Source organism: Scyliorhinus canicula, chromosome 2 (assembly GCF_902713615.1).
Source record: "Scyliorhinus canicula chromosome 2, sScyCan1.1, whole genome shotgun sequence".
NCBI classification, from domain to species: domain Eukaryota; kingdom Metazoa; phylum Chordata; class Chondrichthyes; order Carcharhiniformes; family Scyliorhinidae; genus Scyliorhinus; species Scyliorhinus canicula.
In genome coordinates, this window is record NC_052147.1 from 188,956,233 (window position 1) to 188,974,689 (window position 18,457).

Consider the following 18,457-nt stretch of genomic DNA (forward strand, 5'->3'; position numbering starts at 1 on the left):
CTATCTTACTGCCGCCCCAATTGCATTTGCAATCCTCCATTTGTTTGACCTGGATGCATATCTGAGAAGATTTGGAAGATTGTGTTCAGAGCCTCCACAATTTCCAATTCTATAACATAATAATAATGTTTATTGTCACAAATAGGCTTACATTAACACTGCAATGAAGTTACAGTGAAAAGCTCCTCGTCACCACATTCCGGCGCCTGTTTCGGGTACACGGAGGGAGAATTCAGAGTGTCAAATTCACCTAACAGTACGTCTTTTGGGACTTGTGGGGAGGAAACCGGAGCACCCAAAAGAAACCCACGCAGACACAGGGAGAACAGACAGTGACCTAAGCCGGGATTCAAACCTGTGACCCTGGTGCTGTGAAGCAACAGTGCTAACCACTGTGCTACCTTGCCGCCCATTCTACCATTCTAACTTTTCTGAGTATATATACCATTACAGCATCTGATTTTCCTACTCTGAGTACAGCCAACCTTTTATTTATCTGCTCTTTTTTTATTTTTATCCTATCCAATGTCACTATTTCCTTCTCCATTACTGTGTGTTCGCAGCCTGCTCTTCTCCGGTGAAGGCAAATGCAAAGTACCCGTTTCGTACTTAAGCCATGTCCTTTGCAACCACAAGAAGATATCCTTTCTTTTATCCCTAATCTGCCATATAATTCTTCCCTTTTGCTATTATGGGATGGAATTATAATAGGCTTAACCTTGTATGCCCAAGTGGCAGAATAAATGAATTCACAAACAAAAGAATATGTGGTGTATTTGTTACCAATTTACCTAATCTTATAATGAATACATTACTGCAAGGATGAATCATGCTCCCAAGTAATGTATTGTGGCCCAGTTTAATTGTGGTCATCATGCAGGGTATTATTCACCAGATGTACATTAACATGGCTTAACTATTTTAATAAGATTAACTGATGCAGCGGAGTATATTAATGATGGCATATTTTCATATGTTTCTGTTGCTAGCATAAGGATAATGCAATAGCAATGGCAAATGGGAACATTCTGGTTCAGCTGTCCAAAATAATAGATTTGGAAAATAGGAAGCAGTGTACTGCTGTTAGTTAAAGGTGGCAGCATTAGATATTTGACATGAAAATGTGTTTTGGAAGCCTCATTTTCAGATGTATTCACTACATGAAGTGCATCCTCACAGTGATCTAATTCAGTCAAGCAGTGATTCCTGTCCCCTTGGAAAACTAGGTACAGTGCACAAATTAGCTAATTCTTTAATGGAAGAATATTCAGAAATGCAATGTTGACATTACACTGACCTAAAGCTATTATTTCAATAATTTAATAATTCAGATTGGAGCTAGAATGTTGATGCTAATTTTGTTTTTAAACATAGGTAAAATCATCTTGACAATCCAAACCAAAAATTCTGATATAGAATAACCTGGAGGAACTTAGGTTGTGTGATTGTACTCCTTAACAAAGTCGGTGCCAGTTCTCTCAGCCAGTTGAACTTTTTCTCTTGAACCGGAAAGATGCAGGATGAGAAGGCTTGTGGCTTCACCAGGTCAGTGGGATTTTTACAATTCTGTAGTGAGCAGTCGACTGCAGGCTCACCATTACACAGGCCTCATGTATCAATGAGAAGAGGTACAGAAACTGCAAAGGTTACAACTCTATTGATGCACAAGTTGGTGTGTGACCATTCCCAAACTATCATGCCAGATTCCCTGGCAGAAAACCACAATGCCCTCATCCTGAGGAATTCTACCATTTCTGCTGTCTTTGAGTAAATGAAAGAATGAGAGGCTAGCTGTTTGGAAATGAGGGATGCCTCCTGTGCATGTGGCTAAAGACTTTCCTCTGCAACCATACAGACTACTGGGCATAATGAGAAACATGCCACCAGAAACATGGTCGGGCCTAAAGCAACAGCTCAGATGCCTGGACTACTAGGGGAGATCCCAACAGTACACGTTGGAAAATGTCTCTAGGTTTATGGTGGTTTATTACATCCTCTACAACTTTGCCATCATGTGGGCATAGACACTATCACCAGGCATACACAGACCACCTCGAGAGGAAGAGGCATCCAGCACCCTATTGTTTTCTGTAAGCACCTACTGTGACTCCAGCTCCTTTAGGATGTCAACCCTTCACCACAATTGCTCCACAATTCCCTAACTTCCCAGCCATCTGTGATGTCCCACCGCAGTGTCCTCATGGCCAAAATCCTGCAGAATAAGTCACAAAGAAAGAAAATCTGTTGGAACTTTATCTAAAAAGACTCAACAATGTCAATCATCCAGACCCTTTAAAGTATCAATAACAAAACCCTTGAAACAATTTAACTTTGTTTAAAAAAACATTATTAAATTGACCGCACAGATAAGAGGGCTTGAGGTGCAGCTGTTTCAACAAGACTAATGGTTGCCTGGGCTCTCAGCCAAACATACATCATGAGGCTTATTAATACTAATAGCTGCCTGGCAGGCTTGCTAGTATCTCAAAGTGCACATTCACCCATGTTCTTTTGTATGCTGCCCAATCAAAATCCTTGGGTGGGATTTTGCAGCCCTTGCCACTGGTGGGGTAATTTAGTTTCACCAAAGGTGGCCCCTTGTAGAAAGCTCCCCAGTGGCAGGACAGGTAAATCATGAAAAATGCAGTAGACATCAGTGGGGCTAGAATATCCTGCTGCCAACCAATGGCACTATGGAAAACATGTCCCAGTGGGGGCTGGAAAATCCCAGCCCTTGTCTGAGTCCCCTGCAACAGAACCTGCCTGAGACCTTGCCCTCTGGGGAGCGAGCTCACAAACTGCCAAATACATTGGACTCTATCACAGCTGATCCCATGATGTGGAGAACCATTTCCTTCTCTCGGGTTCAAGGAATGCAGGCATGCCTGTTCCCCGCTGGTTTATCTCTGCTCCCTGCTATCAAGCGCTACCTTTTCTTGAAAAAGAGAGAGAGGAGATACCAGTCATTATGTTGCACTGTGTTTGGGTGATATGCCTGCCACAGATGAATAGCTGTCTGTCTGCAGAGGCAATGAGAGGCATTTGCGAGGGTTTCATCATTGGAATGTGTATGAGCATGAGCTGGACTAGTTGATTGTTAGGCCTGAATCCTGACTGCTCGAGCAGGCAGGATTCAGGCCTGACATTCAAACAGTCCATCCTACGCTCATACACATTCCAATGATGAAAGTTTCGCAAAAGCCTCTCTACTGATTGGTGGGGGATGGGGCTGAGGTTAATTTTGGGAGTTGGATATCAAATGTCCTATGAAGATAAATTCACTGTCCTTGACCACTTAGATGAGATCAATGCGTTTGTGGCACTGTTGCTAAGCCCTCAGGCCAGAGTCATGGAATTGACCTCCCTGGCCTCCTTCGTCCATTTATGTCGGAGGGAGCTCCTGGAAGGTCTCCTGCCCGCTCCCAACGGAAACAGATGGCACGATTCAGCAGACAGAAGCACTTTTGGCATGTTTGGCGGGGTGATTCTCGGCGGCTGCAGCGCCATTTGGAATGGGAGCGCCGATCATTCTCTCCTCCCGTTTTCAGGTTCCCCCCCACTTTATTAATTCCCCGCTTCAACCTCCCAGGCTTGTCGAGGCCCCTAGAACCACCTCTCACTCCCTCTCCAATGGGTAAGGACCCCCAGCCCTGACCCCTGGCACCCTGGCCAGGGTGGCACTGCCAGGGTGCCAATGCCAGTTTGCTAGGCTGGCAGTGCCAGGGTGCCCAGGTGCCAGGGGGAGTGCCAGGTTACCACCCTCCCATGTCCCCAACCACCCAGAGGTCTTGAATAACCTGCAAGATCCCCCTCCACAAGGTGCCATCATGCCTGGTACACATTTGTGGAAACCAGTGCTAAACTGCGACTTGGCGAGGGTGCAGCCATTGACTCCCAGCAGCAGATCAAAGATCGCTCCGGGCGGATCAAGTTGGGTGACTCATGATCGGCCTGTGCCTGACATGGAAGCCTATTAGGTGTTCTTCCGGGATCCCCCTGGTGCGCCCGGATCTAAGTTGGGTGCAACATGATCGCTGGTGTGCCCATGGTCTCCTCCTGCCCCTCTCAATAATGTGGGCCAACTGCGCTGCATGTGGGAATTGCTTTAGCTTCTACTTGCAGCCATTTTCCCTGCAGGCAATTAGCAGTGACTTCCTTCTACTATTTCAAGCTCCCCTTTAAGAAGCTGATCCTGTGCCCCATGAGAAGCAGTCAGTCAGCCAGCAGAATGCATCATACTCGGTTGAATGCTGCAATCATGGAAATAAATAGACAACACTGGGATTTGGCATGGGTTGCTCTCAAATCACGCTTCCCACTCCCAAAAGTAGAAGCAGGCCGATTCTTAGCCAGGCAAGTTTTAGTTACATCGCTAAATGATCTTTGCGCAGTGGGTGGGCAGCCTGACACAGTCAGGAATGCGTGTTGCTGACGCACGCATGGCAGCCTATCGGCCTGATCTCTGAATTTTACAGCAACAGCCGACTGAATAGCTGCTGACAGGGCTGCCATTTTGTTCAGGATGGCCACCATCCCCCAAGAGCTGCCAGCAGAATCAGAGGGCAGGCAGCTCAGCAATGTGACCAGGAACAGTGGTCAATGCTGAGGGAGGCAGGGGCCCTGTAGCCTAAAGCAGGTAGGAAAAAAAAATACATTTAAAAAAGTTCCAGGGCTGAGTACTGGAGGAGAAGCCATTCTAGGAATATCATAGAGGCCTGCCCGCCCTAATTAGCCTTTTCCTGTCTGCGAACATAATATTATCCTGCTTGATACAGCAGTGATTAAAATTGCTGCTCCTGTGGAAGATCACCACAGGAGTTATGCCACATCACAAAAACGCAACACTCTGTTGTTACAAGTTACATTTGAAATAATTGACACTTGTGAGTAAATACACCAATATGTTAGTGCTTTAATGAAACTGTTGTTACAAATTACATTTGAAATAATTGACACTTATGAGTAAATACACCAATATGTTTGTGCTTTAATGAAAGTACACTTGTGCATTACTTGACAAAAATATCTTTACAAGTCCACCAGCATGGTAGCATTGTGGATAGCACAATCGCTTCTCAGCTCCAGGGTCCCAGGTTCGATTCCGTCTTGGGTCACTGTCTGTGCGGAGTCTGCACATCCTCCCCGTGTCTGCGTGGGTTTCCTCCGGGTGCTCCGGTTTCCTCCCACAGTCCAAAGATGTGCAGGTTAGGTGGATTGGTCATGATAAATTGCCCTTAGTGTCCCAAATTTGCCCTTAGTATTGGTTGGGGTTACTGGGTTATGGGGTTAGGGTGGAGTTGTTGACCTTGGGTAGTGTGCTCTTTCCAAGAGCCGGTGCAGACTCGATGGGCTGAATGGCCTCCTTCTGCACTGTAAATTCTATGATTCTATAATTCTATGATTCAACTGCTTGCGGTGGCACCCTGTCTTTATCCAGGCCTACAGTTGGTAAAGTTCTCCCATAATTGGGGGGGGGGGGGGGGGACCTGGGGACCTGAAGAGAGGGGGCCCCCAGAGCGGGGTGTCCTCACTTGGTGGGGTGTGGGGTAGTGCCCATATGTGTGGAGGGTGACATTCCCCATGGGTGGGTGGTGTGGGGGACCCACAAGCTCACTTAGAGATTGGGACACCCTTTCAAAATTGTGGCCCGATTTCTGAGGTCAGCTCTCCAGTGCTAAAAGAAATTCTAAGGGCACGATTCTCCGGAAGGATTTCTAAGTCTTGTGGCCAGCAACGCTATTCAACATTAATTGGTTGACTTAACGAGGGCTCACGGGCTTCTCACCACAAATGAGGGCTCGCCAACTGACACGCCGGCACTGTGCTCCCCAGCCCTCCGCTAACAAGGGGCTGGGGCTGTTTTAGCACATGGTTAAAGAGCTGGCTTTTAAAACAGACCAAGGCAGGCCAGCAGCACGATTCAATTCCTGTACCAGCCTCCCCGAACAGGCGCCGGAATATGGCGACTAGGGGCTTTTCACAGTAACTTCATTTGAAGCCTACTTGTGACAATAGCGATTTTCATTTCATTTCATTTTCATTTAATGGGACAACAGGGAGCTGAGCCAGCACAATTCCCTGAGATTCACGTGTTCCCTATGAAAAGGAACAGACTGCATGGAATAATTTCTAGGTTGATCTAGTAGCCCCATTTGACAGACTCATACTTATCCTACTTGCATCTTACGCCTTCAGCACCTCACCCAGCACTCAACAGTCCTGCAAACAATTGTCATTCCTTTCACAGTGAGATACTGCTCAACTTCAAGTCACATTTTAACATTCATCACAAGTGAGGGGGCAAGGCAGCCACCAAACATGAACACATTGGGAAAGTGGTGCAAGCAGATGCTGTTTATATGACTCAAAAAATATTAACCTTGTGTAAAGTACTGTGTGAGACTCTTGCAAATTCTAATCCTTGCTCTTTCTTTACTGCTACATAGTGCAAGTCCTGTTATCTCATCAGAGTTAAAGTCAACCTGTATGGATCCATGTTTTGATGGTCAGAGGCACTTTGTTGATCCTCTCTGGATTTTGAACAATGTGTCAGGCTCAACAAAGGCTCCACCACCTACATCTGTGGAAGGACAGTCAATAAGATATTAGACATTGCACAGAATTAGTAATGAGGGAGCAATGGGTAAGAATTGGAAGTGGCTTGACCTGAAGCCCATCTTCCATTGCCCTTTCTCCATCTTCCCTCACATGATAGTATTACACTTCCCTACAAGAAATGAGATGCAGGACACTTTTCCATACATCAGAAGAATTATGAAAGGCCGAGGTAAGATTTTGATCTTGCACGGTGGTTAGCACTGTTGCTTCACAGGTTCGATTCCCAGCTTGTTTCACTGTCTGTTTGGAGTCTGCACGTTCTCCCCATGTCTGCGTGGGTTTCTTCCGGGTGCTCCGGTTTCCTCTCACAAGTCCTGAAAGACGAGTTATTAGGTAATTTGGACATTCTGAGTTCTCCCTCTGTGTACCTGACAGATGCGACTAGTGGATTTTCACAGTCACTTCATTGCAGTGTTAAAGTAAGCCTACTTGTGACACTAAAGACCATTATTATTGCTGAAAGTTACATTCTGATGGTGCAATCAAGAGGTGCGTGTTTGCAAAGTGCATCTCTGTAAATAACTGCTGATAAAACTGAGTACAGATTCAATCCAATTCTACCCTTCACAGCTTGGGTTTTAGTATATAACAGGAGGGATCTGTCTCAAGCATGTAGCCATCTGGGATGGCCACTTCCAGAACCCAAAATGGACGCTCACAAAGGATATAGGGAACTGTAGACAATGCTAGAAAACAAGCAGACACAGAAGCCTGAATGGATATTTGGGAAACAGCTCCCAGCCCATCTCCAGGAACAAAGGAATGACACTCAAGTAACTCAAGTAACCCCTGGCAGACACCCCAGCGGCAGAAAGACACAAACAAAGCAAGGCCAACGGCCACCTAAGACACGCCCAGCCATCAGGGCACCCACTCCTTTATTGGACAAGATCGATAGCAATGATCGAGAAGCAGCCCAATTAATTGGGACCAAGTTTAAGGCCCGCCTAAAAGCGCGCGAAGCCCCTCCAGGTATAAGAAGGAACCCCCACGAGAGAATCTCTCTCTTGGACATGGCTCTCAAAGCAGAGAGACCTGTCCACCAGCATCACCAGAAGCAAGTAAGTTCAAGGTCAACGCTCCCTACCAGACGGACGACCTTAGCTATTCTCCTGTACCTCTTCGAACCCAACAACCTCAGGTCCGAACAATGGCCAATGTTCCTCTGACTGCGTGGGCACCCAAAGTTAAGTATAGGCGTTAGCGTTAGAGATAGTTTAGTTTGTAGTACTTTGTGCCTGGGTAGATCCTACTGTGTGTGTAAATAAATAGTATTGACTTTGAACTAACCAACTGGCTCTTTGATCAATATTCGGGTTAAACCTTGTGACGGTATCGAGAGATAACTGGCAACTCTAAGTGTAAACATAATTAGGATTAAGGAAGGCAACCATATTGACTGCTATATTTATAGCAAGTAAGCAGAGCAACATTATTGGCGACTCTGTCGGGACTCGACCTAGAAGTGGCTTTGTCACTCTGAGAGAACCCAAATTTGAATTAGAATCGAATTGGAAAAAGAAAAACCACAAGCGGAAGACCAATACTGATCAAGATTCGGAAGGGTGTTACTTGCATGCGTACTAACAGGGATATAAGGTAAACCTGAGAGATTTTGTTGCGTAAAACTGTCGGGTGTTTTGTAGGCCGGAAAATAGCGTAAGCCGTACCCGTGTTTACATCACCACTTAATCACCCCCTGTTCCAAATTCGGTAGAAACCCAGAGATCGCGATAGAAATAGTAATGAAGGCAATGGAACGCCTTATGAATCCCCAGGATTTCGAGGTCGCAGCGACCAGTAGAGTACGACAGTGTCCCGTATAGGAGATATAATAGAATCGAAAATATCTCAAAGGGGAAGGATGGCCTCTTTGGAGTGAATTTTGTGCGAATGATGAAACAGGTCCCGGAAGTATAGGGCATACTTGGTGGGAGAACCTGACAGAGATCCATAAGAAGAGCTTAGAGAGAGCTCGTAAGCCGATGGCAATTGTGCCCTGCTTGGCACAATTGCGAGGCACAGAGGAGGTCGTGAGGACGCTCCGCAGAGAGATTGAAGAGAGAGATAAGAATAGTGAGGGAGACGTGAGTGAGTATGAAAAAGTAAACAGGAAACTGAGAGAGCAGTTGGCGGTGAAGGACAAGGAGATGGAGGATGTCAAACGGGCACACCAATCTTGTTTCACCCATTTAAGCAGCTTTCAGTCGCAATATGATAAGGCTTACCAAGACACGCAATGCGCGGTGTTGGTACGAGAAGAGACAGAATACCAAGTCGAGCAATTAAAAAAACAATGTAATGATTTAAAAGCAACCCTATGAGCACTCCACACTTCCATGACGGAACAAAGGCAGACCTCGGCAGATCATGCAAACTGCCGGAAGTAAATTGCAGACCTGCAATCTCTGCTTTCTGTACAAAATGGATTCCACATCACGTTTGGACCCCAATTAGACCAAGAAAAGGGCCCCGATTGTCAGGAGTTAAATGAGACTGCCCATAGATATGTACACGGCACATGTACGCAGGACAAACCGCAGAAAAAGAAAGCACCCCCACCCCGACTGCACAGGTAGAGCACAATCCGATGAACGCTGTCACTACACAGCGCAGGGCCACAACAGACGGAGACCCAGACTTTCTGTACACCACCCTATTGACCGTCACTCACTTAAGGGACGGGTGTGATAAGATAACACCCTTCCAACCCACAGCGGACCCATACCATTATTTCGCAAGAGTAAAACAACAGCCGACCATGTACGGCCTGGATGAAAGAGAGCAAGTGAAGCCCACAGTTTTGAGCCTCGACCCCTCAGTCGTGGCAGCCCTTCCCAACCCACAAAATGTAGGAGGAGGTACCGATCGCATGCAGTGATCCTAGACGCGATCGGCTACAACAAAGGAGACCCCGTAGAAGGCCTAAACAAATGTAGGCAGAAAAAGACAGAGCATGCCACAGCATTTGCTGGGCGCTTGTGGATTCATTTCACAGCGGTATTTGGAGAGTTAGCCCTCGCCCATTTGAGCCCAGACAATATTGCCAAATAGACTTGAATCCTAGTGTCACGCGACAGAAGCAGGACAGAGAGCTTGCGCAAATTATTTTACCCCTCAGACGAGACCCACAATAAGAATGGGTACTAAAGAGATTGTCACGTGCCTGGGAACAGTCATGCAGGGAAAATCAGCTTACGGTCAAGCAGAGGAAGAGCACGCAGATGCTAACATGCATCCAGTTAGGACACACCAGAACCCCGCATGGGTAAATGAGGGAAGAAACAGCCCACAGCAGCCTAAATCCCAAGAATGTTACAATTGCGGACCATTGGGACACTACGCACGAGAGTGCAATGCACCCCAGAAGCAGCAGCGAAACCAGCAGACAGGCATCCTGAATAAGCATAGGGCCAGCCAATCCATAGTATTTGCGTCCGTTCTGATAACACAGATATGAACGGCACCGATTGACGGTGTTCGGACTCCCTAACTTGGGTCTGTGACACCCTTTGGGACAAGCCTGGGAGACCGGTAGTTGCAGGCACAGTCCATGGACACCCTGTAGAATTTCTTTGGGACACAGGAGGGTCCCGCACCACGCTCAATTCCTCCACAATGTTTCAGCAAGACATATGGCCCACCACAGACACCATTACTCTCAGCAGTTTTACAGGGCATTTGCAGCAGGGACACATCACAGCCCCTGTAGCGATTCAGACAGGGAATATTAAAACCAAACACCCCGTAGTTCTAGTAGATTTACTCCAGACAGCCGAACACATTTTAGGTATAGACTTTATGAGCTCCCACAATCTATCACTCGACCCCGTAAACAAATGTGTGCAGAGAATGCAAAGGCCGCACGAGCCCCTGCCACGCTCACAGTTGGAGACTACAAAAACAGAATCAGCGCAATAGGAGACTTCTGGTTCGACCCTCGAGCCATTAGTCAGGATAGAGACACATTTTTGCAGCGACACATAGCAGGTTTTGCCCAGCACAAGCACGATTGTGGCAAGATCGTTGGCTTAGTGAACATTACAGGTCCCGACCCCAAACCCCAAAAGCAGTATGGTTTTCCCCAACAAGCAGAAGGAGAAATCGTAAAGGTTATCCAGAGTCTACTTGATCAAGGCGTACTCCATTCAATAGCCTCAACGAACAATGCCCCAATTTGGCCCATCTGGAAACCCGATGGATCATGGCGACTGACCATCGATTATGGGGAACTAAACAAAGTAACCCCAGTAGCAGCACCCACAGTAGCCACGAGTACCGAGACAATGCTAAAACAGGGACTCCAGTCAAAAAAGATTTCGGTTTTGGACATTAGCAACAGCATTTGGTCCATTCCATTGGATAAAGCGTGCCAATATAAATTTGCTTTCACCTTCCAGGGACAGCAATACACGTGGACGTGCCTTCCACAAGGCTTCCCCAACTCCCCCTCCATTTTCCACCGACAGCTGGCGAATGGATTATCCAAATTTTCCCGACCCGATTGCCTTGTCCAGTATGTAGATGACTTGCTTCTACAGGCGGGCACTGAGGGAGAGCACATTTCGCTTCTCACCGAACTATTAGGACTCCTTCAACAAATTGGCTGTAAAGTGAACCCTAAAAAAGCCCAGATACTTCAGGAAAAAGTGATTTACTCAGGAACAGTGATCACACATGGCAAACGCGAGATTGTGCAGAAACAAATTGACTCGATTGTCAAATTACCCCTGCCCTATAATGTCACTGCCCTCCGGTCATTTCTAGGACTGGTTGGCTACTGTAGGAATCACATCGACGGTTTTTCCACAAAGGCAGCACCCATCTCCAAACTCCTAAAGAAACAAGCACCATGGGAATGGCTTCCACAGCACACGGATGCCGTGGATGAATTAAAAAGACCCCTCAGCACAGCCACAGCGTTACAGGTCCCAGATCCACTCTCCCCATGTGCAATTGAAGTTGCAAGCACCGACCGAACCCTTTCGGCCGTACTCCTCCAAGAAAGACATGATCGTTTAGGCCCCGTGGCATACGCCTCACGAGTACTTGATCCAGTTGAGCAAGGATTTTCTGCCTGCGAAAGGCACATAGAACATAGAACATAGAACATAGAACAGTACAGCACAGAATAGGCCCTTCGGCCCTCAATGTTGTGCCGAGCCATGATCACCCTACTCAAACCCACGTATCCACCCTATACCCGTAACTCAACAACCCCCCCTTAACCTTACCCTTACCCTTACTTTTTGTAGGACACTACGGGCAATTTAGCATGGCCAATCCACCTAACCCGCACATCTTTGGACTGTGGGAGGAAACCGGAGCACCCGGAGGAAACCCACGCACACAGGGGGAGGACGTGCAGACTCCACACAGACAGTGACCCAGCCGGGAATCGAACCTGGGACCCTGGAGCTGTGAAGCATTTATGCTAACCACCATGCTACCCTGCTGCCCCTGCTGCACCTGCTCGCAGTTTTTTGGGCAGTTCAATACTTCGCCTACATTACAGGACTCAACCCCATCACCATTTTAACTGAGCACACCCCAACACAACTCCTACTTGATGGTAGATTAAAGGACGGCACAGTCAGCCAAATTCACGCTGCCCGATGGACCCTTCTCTTACAGGGACGGGACATTACGGTAAAGAGGACAAAAACACACACTTTCCTCGCCGATAATTTACACTACACAGGCACCCCACATGAATGTGAAATCATCTCCACCAAACACAACACAGGACCCTTTGTACCAAAGTCAGCTCCCCCGAAACCAGGAACAACACCCCAGAGACCCCAGCCCACAGACATAGGCGCACCCCTCAGGATTTATGTGGATGGCTCCTCCACAGTTTTGAATGGAAAAAGGATTACCGGTTGTGATATATATGGAGAGGACGCGCAGGGATGTGCTTTAGAGGAGATACCCTTAAAATTGCCCAGACATTTAGGCTCACAGGCAGCAGAACTAGTAGCCGTAGCGTATATTGTAGAGCACCCCGACTCGTTCCCGACCCCAGCTGACATATATTCCGACAGTCTATATGTCTGTAATAGTTTAACAGAATTCCTACCCCTGTGGGAATCGAGAGGATTTGTTTCCGCGGACGGAAAGCCCCTACCCTCAGCCCCATTACTCCAGCATATCCTAAAGACAGCAAAAGATCGGAAATATGGGATTATTAAAGTTCGTAGCTACCATCGTTCTTCTCCCCCTGGTAACGTTAAGGTAGACGTCCTAGAAAAGGCAGGTTCCAGACACGGTCACTTTTGGAATCCCCCCGAGAGTGCCCCAGTACACGCGGTCCAGGTCTCACAGACTAACATTCAGGATTTAGCACAGGCCCAAAAAGAGGACGCACAGCTCAGGGCGGTTTTAAAAGGCAACTTCCCAGCCCCCTACGATAAACACAAGAACACATTGACAACACATGACGGTGTAATTTTAAAAGAAGGCATTTATGTAGTCCCCACTCAGGACAGAATCCAAATTATTTGCCAATTCCATGACAACCATGGACATCAAGGCATAGAAGCAACTCTCGCCCACCTCAAACCTCTCTGCTGGTGGCCTGATTTAAAAGCCAATGTAACACACTACATTGAAATCTGTTTAATCTGCGCCCAGAACAATCCGGAAAGATACGCAAGGAAAGGTCAGCTTAGTCACACCCGCCCCGTTAATGGCCACTGGACGAACTTGCAGATTGATTATATAGGACCCCTACCCCCCTGCAGGAATGGTTTTAAGTATGTGTTGGTGGTCATCGACACCTTCACAAAATGGGTGGAAGCCTATCCATCCAGAACGAACACGGCTAAAGCGACAGCCAAGATTCTCACCTAGCACATTTTTACAAGATGGGGACTTCCATGCAGCAGAGCGTTAGACCAAGGACGAGTGATGAAAAACATCCTCACAATTTTCGGAATCAGACAAAAATTCCACATTGCATACCACCCCCAATCCAGCGGCATTGCTGAGAGAATGAATAGGACTTAAAAAGCAACCCTCAGGAAAATGGTGTAACAGCACAAATAGCACCTGGGACACAGTTCTCCCCTTTTCACTGATGTTCATAAGAAACATGGTATCCACGTCGACCGGATACACCCCCCACACCCTCATGACCGGATGACCCATGAAAGGGACAGAATATTTGTTAGGACTGGATTTGGCTAGCTCCGCAGTCACCACCCTCACTCATGAGAAAGCAGTTCAGCAGATTATAGAGAATGTAAAAACAGCCCAGCTAGCTGCAGCTGTTAGGCTTGGGACATGAAAGAAGTAAAGTTTGCTTCAACAAGACAGTACACGCCACAGAATTTGTAGTAGGGCAGCAGGTCATGCTAGCCCTATACAACCCCAGTTCATTCCTTTCCTCCAAATTTGCCTGACCGTACTCCATTTCTGATAAAGTCTGCCCTTCCGTATATAAAATCACCTACCCCAATGGCAAGTCTGTGTGGTTCCACATAAACCAGCTTAAGGCTTATGGCTCGCAGAACATCCATTCACTCCACATCTCACTTGCAGCAGCAGATGAACACGACCTGCCCACGAACGACCTATTCCTACCCTCCCCCAACTAGTCCAGCCCATCCTCACACACTACTTCGACTCCACCCCCGGAGGCACAACTCCGCCTCTCCCTTCATTCAACCAGCAGCGACAGCAATAGCGACAGCCCCATGACACTGTCTTGTTATGCTCTTGGCGTAGCATAAGCGGCTTCCTTGATGTGCACTCTGACAAAGGAAGGTTCAGACGTGGAGATAACTTCAACACGTTTATTGAACTATTTACAATGCTCCTACTCGGGTTCGCCACCACTGTTAATCCTTCTATAGCTACTCAGACTGACTAACCAGTCTGCTACAATCCACGTGGTGGGTGTAATCAACCCTGTGTTTGTACTCACTGAGTGTCTCCACTGGAAAGAGGAAGATCATGTGTGCTGTGTCCTTTATATATGAGTTGGTGTAATGCCCCCCTGTGGTAGTGTCACCTCTGTGTGTATCGTGAATGCCCATTGGTCATGTCCTATCTTACTGACCTATTGGTTGAGTGTCTGTGTGTCATGTCTCTTGTGCTCCCTCTAGTGTCTAGTTAGTCTACGTGTACTTACATTAACCCCTTGTATATCTACAGTGATGCATATCACCAAAGACACCACAACACGATTACACCCCTGCACAAGGTCCCACTCCCAGCGACTCCGAACAAGATTCCAGCGACCCCTTCGAGACCACGTACATTAAAGCCCCTAATCCAGACCCACCGCCCGACGATTATGGATTGCCCCCTACCACCTCCAACCTCAACACGAAACATTGGCACTGAGACAATTTGTACAGACTTATCCGGAATGATGAGGTGGACCCCAATTCGCCCCATGCAGCTTTGGCACGACTACTCCAGTCACGAGTATGGCAACCGGGAGAAGATGATGACTTAGAGTCTGACTCCCAGCAGACGAACCCCTTCGCGACTCTGTTCACTATAGAGCAATGAGGTGTCGTGATGATGGTAAAATGGAACCGATGCAGATTTACCGTGTCCTTTCTGATGGAATCTGCACGATTTCTGTTACGTTTGTGTGTTATGTTAAATGTTTGTTATTGTGAATGTTAAATGTTGTTTGTTCACTTAAAGTTTTCACGGCCCCATGCCACCACTCTTTCAACGCCCACTGCCAGTTAATGGAACTAGTTTGTCCGCAGACAACCGATCATAGCTACTCTCCTGATTTGAAGGTAGCCACAAAAAGCAACACCCACGACGATCACAAATTCTTACCATTCTCGCCCGGTCACTCAGGCAGTGGAGTAACAGCACTGGTCCCCGCCCTGCCTGAGGACCCCCATCTAATCAGCAACGCTCGGGTAGAGCACATACGGCACTGGTCACCGTCATACCCCGGAATTCCACCCATTCTTACCTGCCGTGGCCCATACGCACCCCATTCGGAACTTTTGGTTCAAAACTCTTTTGTTTGTTGTAAGGTGACCCTTAGGTTGCTCTCCATATGCTATTTACATCCTCAAACACTGGGATGGTACACTCACTGATTGCACAGGCTGCGAGACTGCTTGCACTGTGACAGTATTTTCTTCTCGGATGTCTTATCCCAAATATTTGGTTGAAAAAAAATGAGGGAGTCATAGATGGTGACCAATTATAATGGGTAATTGATAATAAAGGACAGACAGACATACGAGATCTTAAGCAAGATAATAACAGATATTATGCTTGTGTCCACAGAAATCCAGAACCATAGAAGCCACAGGAAGACCACAGAAGGAAGAAGAGAACATGAAGACAGACATCATGGTCTACATTTGGATCTTCGCAGGATCTCCACAGTTGCGCGTGGAAGCGAGCCCCCTGACCCCTACCCCACAGGCTGTGAATGTTTCCCATCCCTGCCACACACTGTACCCAGAGACAGTAACCGATACACCAACCTGGTGTGACAAGTTCATCACCCGGTATTCCCTGTCCTACGTTGTAGAAGTACTACCAATTATTGTGATATTCTGCAGTGTCATTCAGACACTGAGACTTAGGAAATGGCGGAGGAAAGCCTCCCGCACCCCGGTATATACCTTCAGACCCCCTATTTTCAGACTTCAGCAAACCCCCCACTCTCTTTAAGTGAATTAAAGTGCATCGACTTTTTTTTTGTTTGTCTGTTCTAATTAAAGAGAAGTTGTAAAACTCTGTTCTTGACTGCCAAGCCACAGAGACCTGTATTGCTGCTATTGTATAGTTTTATACTGTTGTGAATTCTTTTGATTGATTAAGGATAGTCTAGATAAGAATAGTTAGAGGTTCCTGTGTTTTTATTTTGTAATGCATGCCTCAATGTCATAGCGCCCCGTAGAATTTTATAATAATGAGTATATAGAAAACAATTTAGGTAAAGTTGCCATCCATAGGACAGAGTAGAGTAGAGCCTGTCCCTGCTTACGGGTGCTTGACTGAGGGAGAAAGCAAAGAAGATGCAGTAATATGATCATTCACGTTTCGCGTTGAGGATCACAAGGAGGGAGTACAACCATCTGGGATGGCCACTTTCGGTATATAAAATGGACACTCAGCGAGAATGTAGGGAAATGTGGACAATGCTAGAAAACAAGCAGGCACAGAAGCCTGAATGTATATTTGGGAAACAGCTCCCAGCCGGTCGATGAGCATATTGACGGCCCATCTCCGGGAACAAAGGAATGACACTCAAGTAACCGATACTATTGCAAACATCCTGGCACCAGAAAGACTCAAGTAACCCCTGGCAGACACCCCAGCACCAGAAAGACACAAACAAAGCAAGGCCAACGGCCACCTAAGACACGCCCAGCCATCAGAGCACCCACTCCTTTATTGGACAAGATCAATAGCAATGATCGAGAAGCAGCCCAATTAATTGGGACCAAGTTTAAGGCCCGCCTAAAAGCGTGAAAAGCCCCTCCAGGTATAAGAAGGAACCCCCACGAGAGAAACGCTCTCTTGGACATGGCTCTCAAAGCAGAGAGACCTGTCCACCAGCATCACCAGAGGCAAGTAAGTTCAAGGTCAACGCCCGCTACCAGACGGACGACCTTAGCTGTTCTTCTGTACCTCTTTGAACCCAACAACCTCAGGTGCGAAAAACAGCCATTGTTCCTCTGACTGAGTGGGCACCCAAAGTTAAGTATAGGCGTTAGCGTTAGAGATAGTTTATTTTGTAGTACTTTGTGCATGTGTAGATCCTACTGTGTGTGTAAATAAATAGTATTGACTTTGAACTAACTAACTGGTGTAATGGCTCTTTGATCAATATTCGGGTTGAACCTTGTGGCGGTATCGAGAGATACCTGGTGACTCTAAGTATAAACATAATTAGGATTAAGGAAGGTGACCATATTGACTGCTATATGTATAGCAAGTAAACAGAGCAACAAGTATTAGGTTTGCATACTCAGAAACCCCTGACTGGTGAGTATCGAAGGTTCTCAAGATTTGTCCAGGTATATGAAGCATAGCTTCAGGGTTTTGATTAGCTGCTTAATTATGCATCTCATCATCACATGGTTTTGATTAGAGTGTTATTGCAATTTCATCAAGGGGCCTGTCAGTAAGTCGTTCTGTAATTTGAACAGCTCGGGGAAGGTGGACTGGCACAGGATGAATGAATCACAGCAGCTCCTGAAAATCTTAACCTGATATTTTTTCCTGGATTTGCACATGAGCTGTACAGTATACCCTGTGGGCAGAATTTTCCCTTCTTTGCACAGGATGTTTGGCTGAGGCGGGAAAACCAGCGTGCAGCTCGCTGGCTGCCCAGACGGCATTTCTCGGCACATCTTGCAGAACTCGTTCAAAATAAAACTGCAGGCATGTCTCACACTGTCACCTGGGCGGGATGGAAAAAGGAATCTCGAGTTCGAGGTGCGTTTTTAGAAAGTGTGCCCCGATGTCTGATAAATAGCAAAGAACAGCTCCCTCCCCCCCCCCCCCCATCCAAATACATGGAGACGCCCTCACATGCACAAGTGGAACACCCCTCCCCTCCCATGCAGACATGGGGAACCCTCCCCCATGGCTAAGGGTTACACCCCCAATGGAGCTCCCTAGAAGGGCCCTCCTGGTACTGCTCTCTTGCAACCTCGGACTGTCTCCAGTACTGCTCCCTGGCACTGACCCTTGGCACTGCCCCCCTCTGTGGGATTTCCCTCCAACATCACATTTGCGTCTGTGGTGAACGTGGGTGCAAAATCCCGTTCTACAACTTTGCAAAGCCTGCCAGAGCATACCATGATGTGGGTGGCACGGTAGCACAGTGGTTAGCACT

General features: G+C 47.1%; 1 long non-coding RNA gene across 1 annotated transcript; it reads left to right on the plus strand.

The window, feature by feature from the left end:
* Positions 1 to 1,468: 1,468 nt before the first annotated feature.
* Positions 1,469 to 16,908, plus strand: LOC119962435. The gene is made up of 2 exons (XR_005459872.1): positions 1,469 to 1,545; positions 15,889 to 16,908. It is a non-coding gene; the product is annotated as an uncharacterized LOC119962435 (long non-coding RNA).
* Positions 16,909 to 18,457: the final 1,549 nt, after the last annotated feature.